Consider the following 13,860-nt stretch of genomic DNA (forward strand, 5'->3'; position numbering starts at 1 on the left):
AGTAGGTTATTTTCAGTCCTAAACCAGTGTAAGTGATTGTTTCCTGAAGTAATGCAATCAAACAATATAATTAGATTATCCTAAACACTTGTTTACATATTATTAGAAATGTAATCTTAATTTCTTTCTTTCTGAAAGAAAACAATGAATAATAAAGTTTTATCATCTCAGTATCATAATTGTGTACGTAAATCTGCTGGCAATGCAATTTGACAGACATATTTTTATGGTTTTAAAAAGTCAAAAACAGGTCTGAAAGGGTATTTCCATGTTATCCATTGCTCATTTTCATTGACTAAGTATTATTTATTGCTTATATTAGTATTTCCATTATGTACATATGGTTTAACTGTTTAAGTTTCTAATATTCAAATTCAAACTGTTTTTGTACTTTGACTTGAAAACAGTTGAATCACATGAATTGAACTGAGAATTTTAAAAATTACTAATAAAAATGCCAAAGAACATATTTCAAGTTTTCCAGAGGGTGCTGATGCTTAGATTTTTTTTCTGAGGCAACAGGCAAATATGTAAAGCATAATTTGAAAGGTGAAGAGCTACACACATGGCTAATTGTCTTTGAAAATCTTACCCATCATTTGAATTACCATTTTAAAAAAAGTTATTCACTTTTCTCTAAGTTTTCCTACTAACTCTCTTTTCAGACGAACAATGGATGAAATTTCTTAAGATCATTAGAAAAGTTGATATAAATTAGTTTTTCATCTACTTTCAAATCCTAGATAAGTAGAAAAAAATGCACAGATGATGTATGTCAATTTCAAGTGTATTTTGGAAAAGATATAGCTTCTGTTTGACCTAAGCAGCTTTGTATTTCATGTTTGCCTACTGAATCCCAGTCACTGAAGTCTTGAGAGCTGCATTGCCAGGAAAAGTCTGCACTTCACAGCCATTTGACTACTTCTCTAAATTCTGACAACTGCATTTGTTAGATCCATATAAAACCACAATGAGAGTTTAGAAACTGCTTAGACAACAGTGTTTCAGATTCCTACTCCATAGGAACTGAATATCAGCCTAAAAGTTCCAGTGGAACAGTGCAGTAGTAATTTTGGTTGTATCAACAGAAGAAAGAAGAAGTTCTGTTTTAAAAATGGATAAATGTAGTAGTCTCAAGTAGTTTCTACAGCTTATAAACTGTCCTACTGATTTATTTTAATGCATGAATTGTCCTGGGAAACTAATGGACAATTCATAGAACTCTGTTGCTTGCAATATGATATTTAACTGCACACTCTTCCGTGTTTCTTTCAACAGTTCAGGGACATGTCTCAAAGCTGGACAATTCAGACACTTGAAAGAACTTGTGTTTACTGGAATGCTTTCATTGCAAGGCAAAAAGATACTACTGCTCATCAACTGGCCTGTTATGAACACTTTTGCCTTTATGTTTCATTATATATGTCAACATCCAAGGACATTTGTTGTTGTAAAGTATGGTACTGTAAAGGAATTACCTAAAAGTTGTAAATTTTCAACAAATTAAATTTATTAGATATTGTGAGGGACAAATTTTACATTGTGAAGAAGAAACACACAATACTAGGAAATAAAAAGGTAGTTAGTAGTACGTGAAAAGTAAGTAAAAAAATGAAGATTGTGATTAGTATGCAAAATAGAGGATTCCCTGTTATATGCTGGCAATTTCAGTGTAAGAATGCTAGGCACAGTCTTAAGACAGTGCAGAACATTAAGAAGAAAGAAATACAGCATGAGAAAGATAAAAGTTTCCTGAACTTCTTAAACAGTGCCTTCTTCCTCATAGGATTCAAGTTTTCTGGTAGAATGCACATGCCGTTCAATAAGAAAATAGCAAATGTCCTCAAGGACTGATAGCATTTAAACTAGAGGGGGGAAAAAGACAAAGAGTAAAATAAAAAGAAATAAGTAAACAAATTATGTGTTTAAAATTCCTCCTGCCTATGTATAAGTACTCTATATTGGAAATCACCTGTTCCAGACATTTATAAGCTTCTGTGGTTTACAAACAATAATTGCAGCAGTAATCTCCAAAGGTGATTCCAGGAAGGTAAATAAAAATGTGGCATAAAATATGCCATACAGTTAAAATTGTGATGTTTTTTGCAAATTTTTAACTTTATTGTATAATTTTAGAATAATTTTCACTGTAAATTTAAGGTATGAATTTCAAATTTTTGCCACTCAATCAGCAAGCACATCTAGTGTCACCTATCATTCTTTAGAAGTCTATATAACTGTCTGAATATTGTAATTCTACATCAAAACTGTTTTTTTGAATATAAAGAAATGAACAAACCTGGAGGTAGCTGAGTAGATGACAATTTTTCTAATGCTACCTTTTCCACTCTCAAATAGGGATAAATTTACTCTGCAGTTCAGTCTGTCACAGCAGATGAAGGGAGGTGATTTTAGTCAAACATTGGTGGTATATGTGCGTGGAGTGCTGTGTCCAGGTCTGGTCTCCTCAGCACAAGGGAGACAGGGACACATAGGAGAGAGTCCACAGAAAGGCCACAAGGATGGTGAAGGGACTGCACAGTTCTCATATGAGGAGAGGCTGAGAGAGCTGGGACAGTGCAGCCTAAATCACCTCAGGAGGATCTCATCAGTTCGTCTAAATACCCACAGAGATTTTGCAGCGGGGACAGAGCCAGACTGATAAGAGGACCAGAGGCAATCAGCACAAACTGAAACACAGAAGGTTCAACCTGAACACCAGGAAACACATTTTTACCATGAGGGTGATTGAGCCCCAGTACAAGTTGCTCAGGGAGTTTGTGATGTCCCTCCTTTAAGATATTCATGGTCCTGGGCAAATCTCTTTAGGAAGACCTTCTTGAGAAGGAGTTTGGGGCAGAGGACTTCACCCACTCTGTGAATCTGTGATCTTCCTTGATGTGGAGGATTCATATTCATATTTTAGAAAGCTAAATATAAATGTCTAGATATAGGACTTTATTTAATCATCTCATGCTTTAGAGAATCCACTGGGTATCAACTTAACTTCTAAAAGTCATCTCTTATCTGTCAGGTCTCTGCAGGTATCTCAGGCGTCGTAGAATATGTAAAATAATGTTATATGGGAGCACCTAAAGCAAGAAAGCCCCCGTATCAGACTGAGACAAATATATACATATACGATGTGTTAACTTATTTTAATGAAAGTCAGTAGAAGAAATAAAAAAATCTTTATTGAGCTTCAGTTTGAAAAATCATTTCTCAGTTTTTTACCCTAGCCCAATCCCCAGTTGAAGCTCAACCTGCAAGGGACATTCATTTCATAGAGCAATGTCAGTTGTCTGCAGAAGGCATTATCTATTCTTTGTGCTCTTTGAGAACTTCCACAAACAAATTCAGAATTAGAGGGATAATTGTTTATGCGAAATTTAAAACATCTATGAAGGATTGTTACACAGAATAACCAGAATAGTGTTCAAATTAAACTTTATATATTTCTTACATTTCTTCTAACGCTGTTTTAGGCCTCAGTATAAAATTGGATAAATACGCTGTCTTTCAGTCTTAACAATCTTGTTTTTTCACAGTTCCCCAAGTATTTTTTTCTTGATTTTCTCCCATCCTTCTTCAGAATGGGGCATAGATGCACTTAATCCTATTCCAAATCCCAAACTATTCTAATCACATCATTCTCATCTAGATGTAGTGACATTCCTCTTGTTATGTGCTGGAACAAATCAAACACTTTACATTCACCAATGCAGTATCACTTAAGCAATGTATCATTTTGCCTGAGAGGTCAGCTGGACCTTTCAGAATGTAAATAGTTGTGTGGTAACCTAAAGCAATGCTGGCCATTGCAATTCTTATTTTGAAAGACTATGGGAAAACAGAGCTACTTACTTGGATCTATTGACTGAACTAAGTTGCTAATGGAAGAAAATAGAAACTCTGCTCTGTATACTGTCATTTCTAAGGTATAATCACACTGTCTCTCTTGAAATTAATTGCTTCAAAAAATCATAACTTTAGATTTATAGCAGTAAGGAAATCACTTGAATTTTAATTCTCACTGGAAAATAATAGAAATATCATGCCTATTTCTTCATGAGCAATAAAATATAACTAAAACAGTGTCTTTTTTCTCTCCCTTTAAATAATTCTATGACTTACATAATTCAGTGAAATCTTGGTTGTGAAAAGATAATTTTCCCCATACTCTGACTACTTGAAGAAAGGCACAATAAGAAATGAAACATTAATGTGCAGTTAATGTTAGATGTTTCTTTAGGATTTTTTTAAAAGAAAAGTAATCAAATGGATGTGCCTCTTAATACACAGCAAGCAAGAGCCAATTATGGAAATTATGGCTCAAAGTTAGCTTGCTGCAATATTTTTTAATTCAACAAATAGTGAATCAACTTGTTGCTTCCATAATAGATGGTTATGACAGAGATAAAGAGTGCAAAATATTTTTTAATCCCCTGTCTAATTAACATTTCTCTTGTATGACCTACATTTCCCCGAACTGTAACTGCAAAGACCCCTAAAAGTCTGCTTTTGTTTGAAAAATCATTTGTAACATGTTTAAGAGATCAAAAGCTAAGCAATCAGTGTTTGTACACCTTCAGTTTGAAATAAGTGACAAAATAAAGTCATATTGCTGCAGCAATTTGCACAGGAAAAGCTTTCCATGCTAGTTTATCTCACTTGACTCTAATGGACTCCCACAGAGGCTGTGCTGTAATGACATGTGTGTGTGACTTACATTTCTTTGATTTTTTTTCCTGCCTTTTCCATTTTATCTATTTTTGTTCTTTTAGAATGGAAGAAATATAGAAAGAAAACATGCTGAATGTTTTAATGCTAATGATGTTTAGCTAAGTTTCAGTTACCATCAGAAATCTAATACATCCTAGGTAGATTTACTGCCAGAACATAGTTACAGAAAATGCAGCATTGCAGCCAATTAGAATATAAGTAGTTATTTTAAGGACAAATACTAAAATCTATATTACTGACTCTTTTAAAATTATTCTTTATTTTAATCTGTGTTTTGACACAGATTAACTTTAAACTTTATACTGGATATATTATATCAAAATGTACCTTTTGTGGGTTTTTTTTCTCCAAGGTGCTAATGGAGTGAACTCTGAAGTGTCTAAGTCAGTGTTGTCACTTTCTGCTTAATATAGTGATTTGTACTGCAAAAATCACAGAATCACAGAATAGTCTGAGTTGAAAGGACCCAGAAGGATCATTGAGTCCAGCACTTAAGTGAAAAATGATGCAAGTGTACCAATTACAAGCCAAGGGAAAAATAAAGTGAAAGAGACCTAGTGCAGACATATTTGAAATTTATAATTCATATAAATGTATTGTTTCCCTACTTAGTCTGAAATTTTGTTGCCTTTAAAGAAAATGACCTGGTATTTGTATTCTGGCATTTATGAGCAAACCCAAACCCCATATGGAATTGACAAGACAATTGCAGAAAAAAAATTCAAAATCTATAAAACTAAAGGGAGATAAAGATAGCAGGGGAGGCTGTTGGTGCAGGGAGGAGTGACCTCACTACTGTCTAAAATTTCCTCATGGAGGGGAGCAGACAGAGCTCTGTCCTCTGTCTCAGACAGATCTCTTTTCTCTTGTGACTACTGATAAGACACAAAGGATTGATTTGCAGTTGCAACAGGGGAAGTTAAGATTATATATTAGGAAAAAGTTTTTCAGTGAGGGTATTTTCAGCAACTGGTACCAGCTCTGTGGGGAAGTGATCACAGCCCCAACATTGTTTGCATTCATGAAACATTTTAGAAATATGTTTTAACTTTTGTTTTGCCCTGTATGGAGTCAGGAGTTGGTCTTGAAGATCCTCCTGCCTCCCTTCCTAATCAGGACATTCTAAAAATCTGTGATTTTTAAATTCTGAAAAATGGATGTTATGATCAGTCTCCCAGAGTTTAAGTATTGTCAACTTTTTAAGCTGGGTAAATGACCCTATTTTGTTTCTGTGCCCTCTTTACTGAGTAGAACCACAAAAGGAAGGTTGTTCTTGTTTTCTTGAAGTCTGGTCTATAGAAGAAAACAGGGTCAGTGTTTAAAATGTGTTAACTGGTATATTGTACTTATCTGTTCAGAAGAAAAAGTGTTAATATGTCCTTACAGGCCCACACCACTCAGCCAATAGGTGTTGGCTATCTCATTTTAATGCCATTGGCAACAAGGATTATTTGCATCCCAAAATCTCTGTTGATGCTATAAATGGAAAAGTAAACTAAAAACTAATTTAAAATTACAGATATTGCCTTGAAAAACAGTCATAACCAATTTATATTTGATTTTACCTAGGGAAATAGGTAGGGGAAAATGTTCACTAACTTGTACCAGACACCTATATATTGTCCTTAATAGATTTTTTCAGACTATATTTTCATTTTACATTTTAACTGGCAGTCCATCATCCCCTCTGTTTCCATGAGGCAAGTAATATATTCCCATGGAAGTGATGTTGGTTTTCATTTTTAATTACTTCAGATGATTTATTTAATCATGTGCATTGCAGAGAGAATTGTCTTACACTGCTAGTTAACTCATATCTAACTTCCTTCTTTCCTACAACTTTCTGAAAAAAATATATAATCATCATGCACTTTTCCTGTTTTCATTTAGTACTTCTTGCAACAGAGAAGATTTGAAAGCTTTATTAATCTTCATGTTTCATTGAACAAACTGAACCAGAGCTAAGGTTAAAAAGATTTTTGTGGAAATGGTCTGAAATTAACTTTATCTAAGTTACTGTGTTTTATTTACTAATCTTGCTCTGAAACATGGGATTCAACACTTCAGGGAAATAAGATAACCACATTAAGGTTCCTGAGTGATATTCTTTTTTAAGTTATAGAGTAGACTTCTGAATATATTGATTAGTTTGTCATGCAAGTTGAAGGCACAGATTTTTGATGTTTCATTATTTTAATAAGTGAAGTGTCAATTTTTTTATCTTCTTTCATTGCTTTCTAAGTTGATGTAAGAGATCTTTTGATTTTATTAAGACAATCATGTTTAAGTAGAACATCTACTCTGATGATTCTAGTTGAGGCCACAATACAAGTCTTTACACACTAGAGATACTTAGGTGAGATAGAGACTCTGATCATAGCTTCCTCTAAGTCCTTTTAAAACAAAGTAGAAAATCATAATTTTAAATGGCTACTTATGTTTACATAAATACCCTGTAAGTAAGATTTTTCTGTGTCTTTGACATGGGTCTGCAGAATTTTCTAAGAATTCCTACTTAGTGGCAACTTCCTCAGTAGGGAACCTATATTAGAATCCCTTCTTTCCTCTTAAAGTCAAAGTCTCTTTCAGATACAAAGTGAATTCACTTAAATATAAAATCATCTTCCTGAGTAGCCAAGTACAATTTCTAGCCTACCTTCATAAACTATTTTTTATTGTTTTTCATCAATAATTATTGCTTGGCATCTAAACAGTAATATGTATGTGCACATAATTTATTATTTTGAATACTTACTATCTCTAAAGTCAGATATATCCTTATTAATCCAAATTTTATTTTCATATTTACTTTTTCATGCAGCCTTTCTAATTTAATGTAGACTTCTTGGTTCTCAATAGAAAATCTGCCTTTGTTACTAAAAAAATAATAATTAGTTTGCTACTGGATTATTTTGATTTTTTATGTTATCACTCACTGTGAATGGTTGCGATATATAGATTATTTGTATGTTTGTATGTTTTTTTTTTTAAAGTCCCATTTTTTCAACAGTCAAAATTAAAAAAAAAAAAAGGCTGTCTTCGCATAAGTTAAATAAAACCGTGATCATTATGGTACATTTGCTGGAAAAAAAAAAAATCTTGTAAATTTTTACAGGATAAATAGCTAACTCCCCAGAAAGTAGATTATTTAGATCATACCTGTGTAGTCTATTATAATGCACAGTTAAAAGTCACATCCCATCTTTCAGTAGGTGCTTTGTTCCTGGCCATTGAAAAATATAATTAGGTATTAAAATTGGTCAAGTGTGGAAAAGTGTCAGTAAGCCAAAAAAGGCCAAGTACAGAAGTTTCTATTTTGGCAATTTTATTAAAAGTAAATACATTTGTAACATTGTCACCTGATAGTGAAGGAACTGAGTTTTGTGATAAGAAATTGCACACCTGTGGACTAGATCTAATTATGATTATGAAAATTTCTTAAAATGCGTTTTATTAAATTTATTTAGAAACTCAGATTTTCTGAGTTTCACTTACTGACTTTATTGAACTATGTTCTTAATATCCAGACTGAAGTGCTCATATGTATGAGCTGTTTTTTTTTAATATAAACAGAATATGTGTTATTTTGAATGGTTTAAAGGTAAATGTTTTTTCTGAGGACTGATACAGTCCATCAAAAAATAAGAAGAATGAGTTTTATTAGTTATGAATAGATGGGAAATGAAAAATTCACATTATCTGCAAAAATTTTACCACAGATTGGGCTTTTCTGGGTAGGGAGTCATGGGGTTGACAGGGGAAGGAGGGGAGGTTTTTCCATTTTTTTCCAAGATGTAATGCTCTTAACTAAACCAGAAGTTATAGTCTCTATCAACCAGGAAAAAAAAAAAAAAAGTCCCTCTTATAAAGCAACAGTATTAACATTGATTTAATCTATAAGGTGCTGGTTTATTTTCCTTTACTGCAGTTCTTCCACTCTTGGATCCTTTCCCTCTATTATAAAAGATCAGATATCCTCCTTATGTTTTCCAATGTTTGCTGCAATCTTTATTACAGGACTAGCAATTTGCTTTTACGTTCATTCTAAATGTATTTTGATGTACTTTGCCCAGATAAGCTTTCTGTAGCTTTGAAGAAATAGGAATCATCTCATCGTGTAATTTAGTACACTCAAAGTGCATTCAAAACCCTGCGATTGCATATAACCATGACTATTTTTTACTTAGAACACTCAATCTGCTATACATGATTATTTTTAAACTAGCTATTTAAAAAAGATCTGAGGGCATCTCAAAGTTATTATAAGAACAAAAAGAATGTGTGAAAGAAACAACTCTTGCCTATTTGATTTTTTTATGTCTTTCCAGGACATTCATTCTGACACTCCAACACACTGAAATTCATTCTGTCACTGACATCCATTTTCAATACCCTGTGTCTGTCTGGCTAATTAGAAAAAAAACCCAGATTGTTCTTTATGATTCAGTATCTCTATGGGTGAATATTAAGGTGCCTGGATGTGATTACCTTCTCCGTAATATGGCCTTAAAAGATCAACCTTAAAATTAAATTGGAAGAATTCACTAGAACAATGAAATTATGATTAAAGTGGACAAAAATCCAAAGAGAGAATAAAATTATTTGTCCCTAAAAACAAACATCAGCAAAGGGTTCAGCTATGCTGATTAAAAAATTACCCTAAAAGCAAAGAATGTACATAACTAGGTAGAAAAATGTGGTCAAAATTTGAGATGCTGTCATTTTCTTTTAAAGATCAAATGTTATTTTTAAAAGCAAGTGATATGATACAATAAAAATCTGCTTTGTGTCCAAGAAATATGGAGTAAGATGATATACTTTTATCAATAATTTTTTAAGAAATTGCAAAATAGATTAAATAAATTAATTTTTTATTATTTCAAGTAATGAAAAACTTCCCAGAAAGATGATCTATTTTCTGAAGGAAAATACATTGAAAAACATGTCTTTGTTTTCTAACTGGGGTCTCACTGGTATAAACCTTAAAGTCAAATACAAAAGTTTTCAGGAAAAAAATGTAAGATTTTTTTTCTAGATTTCTTAATGGTTATTATTTTCTGCCAAAAGTTTTCAATGTATGAACATGTTTTTTTAATTAATGCATGTGACTTAGTCGATAGGCTTGGTTTTCTTTTCTTCTTAGGTTTTTTTTTTGTTTTTTTGTTTTTTTGTTTTTTTTTTGTTGTTTTTTTTGGTTTTTTTTTTTTAATCCAAAATCTAATCCTATTGTGGTTTTTTTAACTGCTTTTAGTCTTGTAATTGATTTTCCAGGATTATTCCCTTAAACCTTACTCAAATTTCTCTCAAGTGTCATGAATTAAACTTCTGTTGAAATCAGTACCTAAAACACACTGACCTCTACATCTTGCATCACCTTTTATATCCTTCATTAGAAATGAACTTATTTTATTCAAGTACATATTCTCAGGAATGCTGGGAACCTACTGGTAAGTTAATTAAACTTCTCCACAACACATAAAAAGCAACTTACATTTATGTTTAGCTTTTCATTAATGGCAAGAGAACTATTCACAATAGATATAATGTATTGTAAAAAAAAAAATCATACTTACCTTTTTATTTAAGTCAATTCATCTTTACAATTGCTTTGCAAATCTGTTTACTCACTTAACTACTTTGTTTTAAAATATCAAATAGAAATCTATACTGTAAAAATCATTTTGCTTTTCAAAATTACTGATGTAAAGAATGGAGCTTTAGAATAAAAACTTTATTGAGGAAAAAAATACTTGCACCACTTCTTTTTATTATTAACACTGGAAATAACAGAATAGAGCTTCTGCTATATACATGGATAATAAAACAGACCTAATTATTCTTTTTATTTCACTCTCTTAGAACTTTCAGATTAAAAGATACTAGAAAATAAACTGTGGGTTAATACTAAGGAGTTTATTAGTGCTGTGTGTGGACACTATATGGAAATCAAATTTCCTATAAAATCTGACCATGAACATGTTTCACATAGAGGCAAGAAAACTAGAGACACACTTGGGAAAGCACTGTATATTCACTTCAGGAGTGAATCAGCTAGTAAAACCATTCCAATTTATATTATTTTTATTAGATGAATGCCAAATTCTCATTTCCATATATGCATTTTTCTTAAACTCATGCAAAATACACTTGAAGTAGTACAACAGACAGTTGAGACTCATGCAACTTTTGAGCCAGGTATTTGTTTCCTGTAAGATCATGACTGAATAATAAACAACTAAATTTGCAAGAATGGACTGAGAATTTTAAGTCTCCTTCTCTTCTAGGAAAATCCTTAGGCATAATTTTCCTTTTACTTGTTTCTCTCTTCCTAAATACCTCTGACACTATGATCCCAGGGGGCACTAGAAATATATCTACTTACGATTTCATGTTCTAATGGAGAACATGCTCAGCTGTGGGACAGGAGAGCTAAACTGTGTCTTTCTGTTCCTCATACATTAGAAGGTAGACTTTTAATCCATGAGTGAATATTTTCACTCGACGAGTATTATGTAAAAACACAAAGAGCAGAACTTCAATCTATGCCTGTCTTCTAGAAGGACCAAGATTCCAAATGGATGTGTGTACATGTAAAAGAGTTGGGATTCATCTTATAGCAGCCTTCCAGTACCTAAAGGAAGCTTAGAAAAAAATGGGAGAGCAACTTTTTACAAAGGAAGATACTGATAAGACAATTTTAAGCTAAAAGCGGGGAGGTTTATGCTCAATGTTAGGAAGAAGCCCTTTTCCAGAGAATAGCACAGCACTAGAGCAGGTTGCCCAGAGAAATTTTGGGTTTCTGCAAGTGTTCAAGGCCAACTTGGAAGGGACCCTAAGCAACCTGATCTAGTAGGTGTTCCCCTTCCCATGGCAAGGGGAATGGAACTAGATGATTTCTAAGGTGTGCTTCTAACCCAAGTAATTTTATGATTCTGTGACCCTGTGATTTCCTGTGGTCCCCTGTACTCCAACAGGAAGTACAAACCAAACACAAACACGGTTATCTGAAGGCATTGTAAGACCAGATACATAAAATGGAAAGGCAAAGCATCAAAATTATATGGATTATTTTATTCACCCCTGCATATTATCTGGGATGTCTGCCTGTTCATTGACAGCATAGGACAATTATTCAATTAAACTCAGCTGACCATACCACCTTCTGTGGACTGGCAATCTAAAATTTTAGAGGGCTATTCTTCCTCGTCTGAACAAAATATATAATATCCTGTATTATATTCATCAGAATGAATATTGAATCTACATGGATCCAGAGTTATTTAGGCTTAATATTATTTTGCATTCTCATTGCAGCCATGCAGAACTACAGTGTATTGCTTTCTCTTAGTTATAATCATTGTATAACAACTCAGGTAAAATAATTTTACTGCCTCACCTATGCTATGAACTATAAAACTCTACTTCTACATTGACCCTTACAGTTTTCAGTTTGACTAGCTGGACATCCAACTTATCTTCCTGTTTGTAGCCTCAGCAAGCTACTCGTTACACTCTGAGCAGGCTCAGATAATGAAGACAACAGAAACAGATACTAAGCACCTATACTAAATGTGTCAGTGCTGGCAGAAGTAGAAAGCAAGTAATTTACTGTGTGGGAACTCAAAATGTCTCTCAGACATTTTTAAAGGTTCCAGGCCTTGGTCAGAAGCATTCTAGACCCCGTCAGGCAGCTGGAAACAGCTGTGATTTTGAGTTTGAGCCATGGAATGAATTACCAACTTTGGAGGTGGAACAAGCAGTCACAAAAGGTTAGAGAGTATAGTAAAAGTAGTTACAAAGTAGAGGGGAATTTTTTTTAGTATTGTACAGGGGGTTTTAGCACATGTACAGGGGGGTTTTTACTTTGTACATGGGGGTCAGAAGTTCTAAGATGGAGGAAAGTGGGCTGATCCTGTTCTTCCTCCTTCTTCTTCCTTGCCTCCATGTTGGCACTCACAGATTGGTTTAGAGTAGAAAAGCACTTGGTAATATAGGTAGTAGGTATTGGGGAATAATTGCAAACATGTTATATGTAATATATCATATAAAAGATAGCAGCAGCCCTGGGCGGGGTGAGAGAAGAAGACACCGGACAGTCAGGGTGTCAGGAGTGTGTGCGTCTCTGCCTGGGCCTCTGACCAAAGGGCCGCAGCCCGAGAACATAATCTGTTAGATAACTAACAATAAATCATCTTGAGACCAAACAACAAGAGACTGCGGAGTTTCTCTTTGGAAGCATGGGTTGGAGGAGAGACTTCACCACCACACGAGACCCCAAAACAAACCCGGGGTTCTCACATTACTGGATTGTAAATCAGTTTATTCCCCAGTTATCAACTACCAAATTATTCTTAAACATCTGAGTCATTCTGCAATGTATTCCTGAAATATGCCGCATTGCATTGTAAAGAGAAGAAATGTGTTGACTGTGAGATTTTATTTATATATGGCTACCTGAAAAATGAACAAGAGTTAACTAGGTAGTCAAAGTAATTATTGTTCTGTGTTTTAGTATGGTCAAAATGAGAACAAAATTTGTGTTTTCATGTAAAGTACTTGATTTTGTGTCTGATTTCAAAGCAAGAAGACAAGCCACTTGAGTTTGTCAAATGGCAATTTCTCTTGGCTAAACTTTGGGAAACAATTTCTTATGGCATTTTTAAAATTGCTTAGACCATTTAGTGTTTGCTTATCAATCCTATTTGTTAAGGAAGTCCCAAAATGAATCTGCTTTTTAATGTAAGAATAATTCTTATTATCTGAATTTGCAAGGTCTCTTCTTATGTGTATTTTTCTTATCATGAAAGAACCTATTCCTGCAATTCATTTAAAAACTCCAATTTATTTTTCTCTTAGAAGGATTATAATTTCCTTTGTTATCAATATTTTTACTAATCATTAAGTTTGTCATACAAATTTTGTTCGTGCATTCATTTGTTCAGTTTTTGTTATTTTAGTCTGTGATTCTGTAATCTGAAATTGTGCTAATTTTTCAAGAGCAAATTCAATAGTAAATGAAATTTGACTTTTCTCAGATAAATTATGTAAGACACATATTAAAGAGCAGGAAGCTAATTGTATGGAGTTCAGATTTGTCTTTGAAAATATTTCTAGACA

This window comes from Lonchura striata, chromosome 2, assembly GCF_046129695.1.
Source record: "Lonchura striata isolate bLonStr1 chromosome 2, bLonStr1.mat, whole genome shotgun sequence".
NCBI classification, from domain to species: Eukaryota; Metazoa; Chordata; class Aves; order Passeriformes; family Estrildidae; genus Lonchura; species Lonchura striata.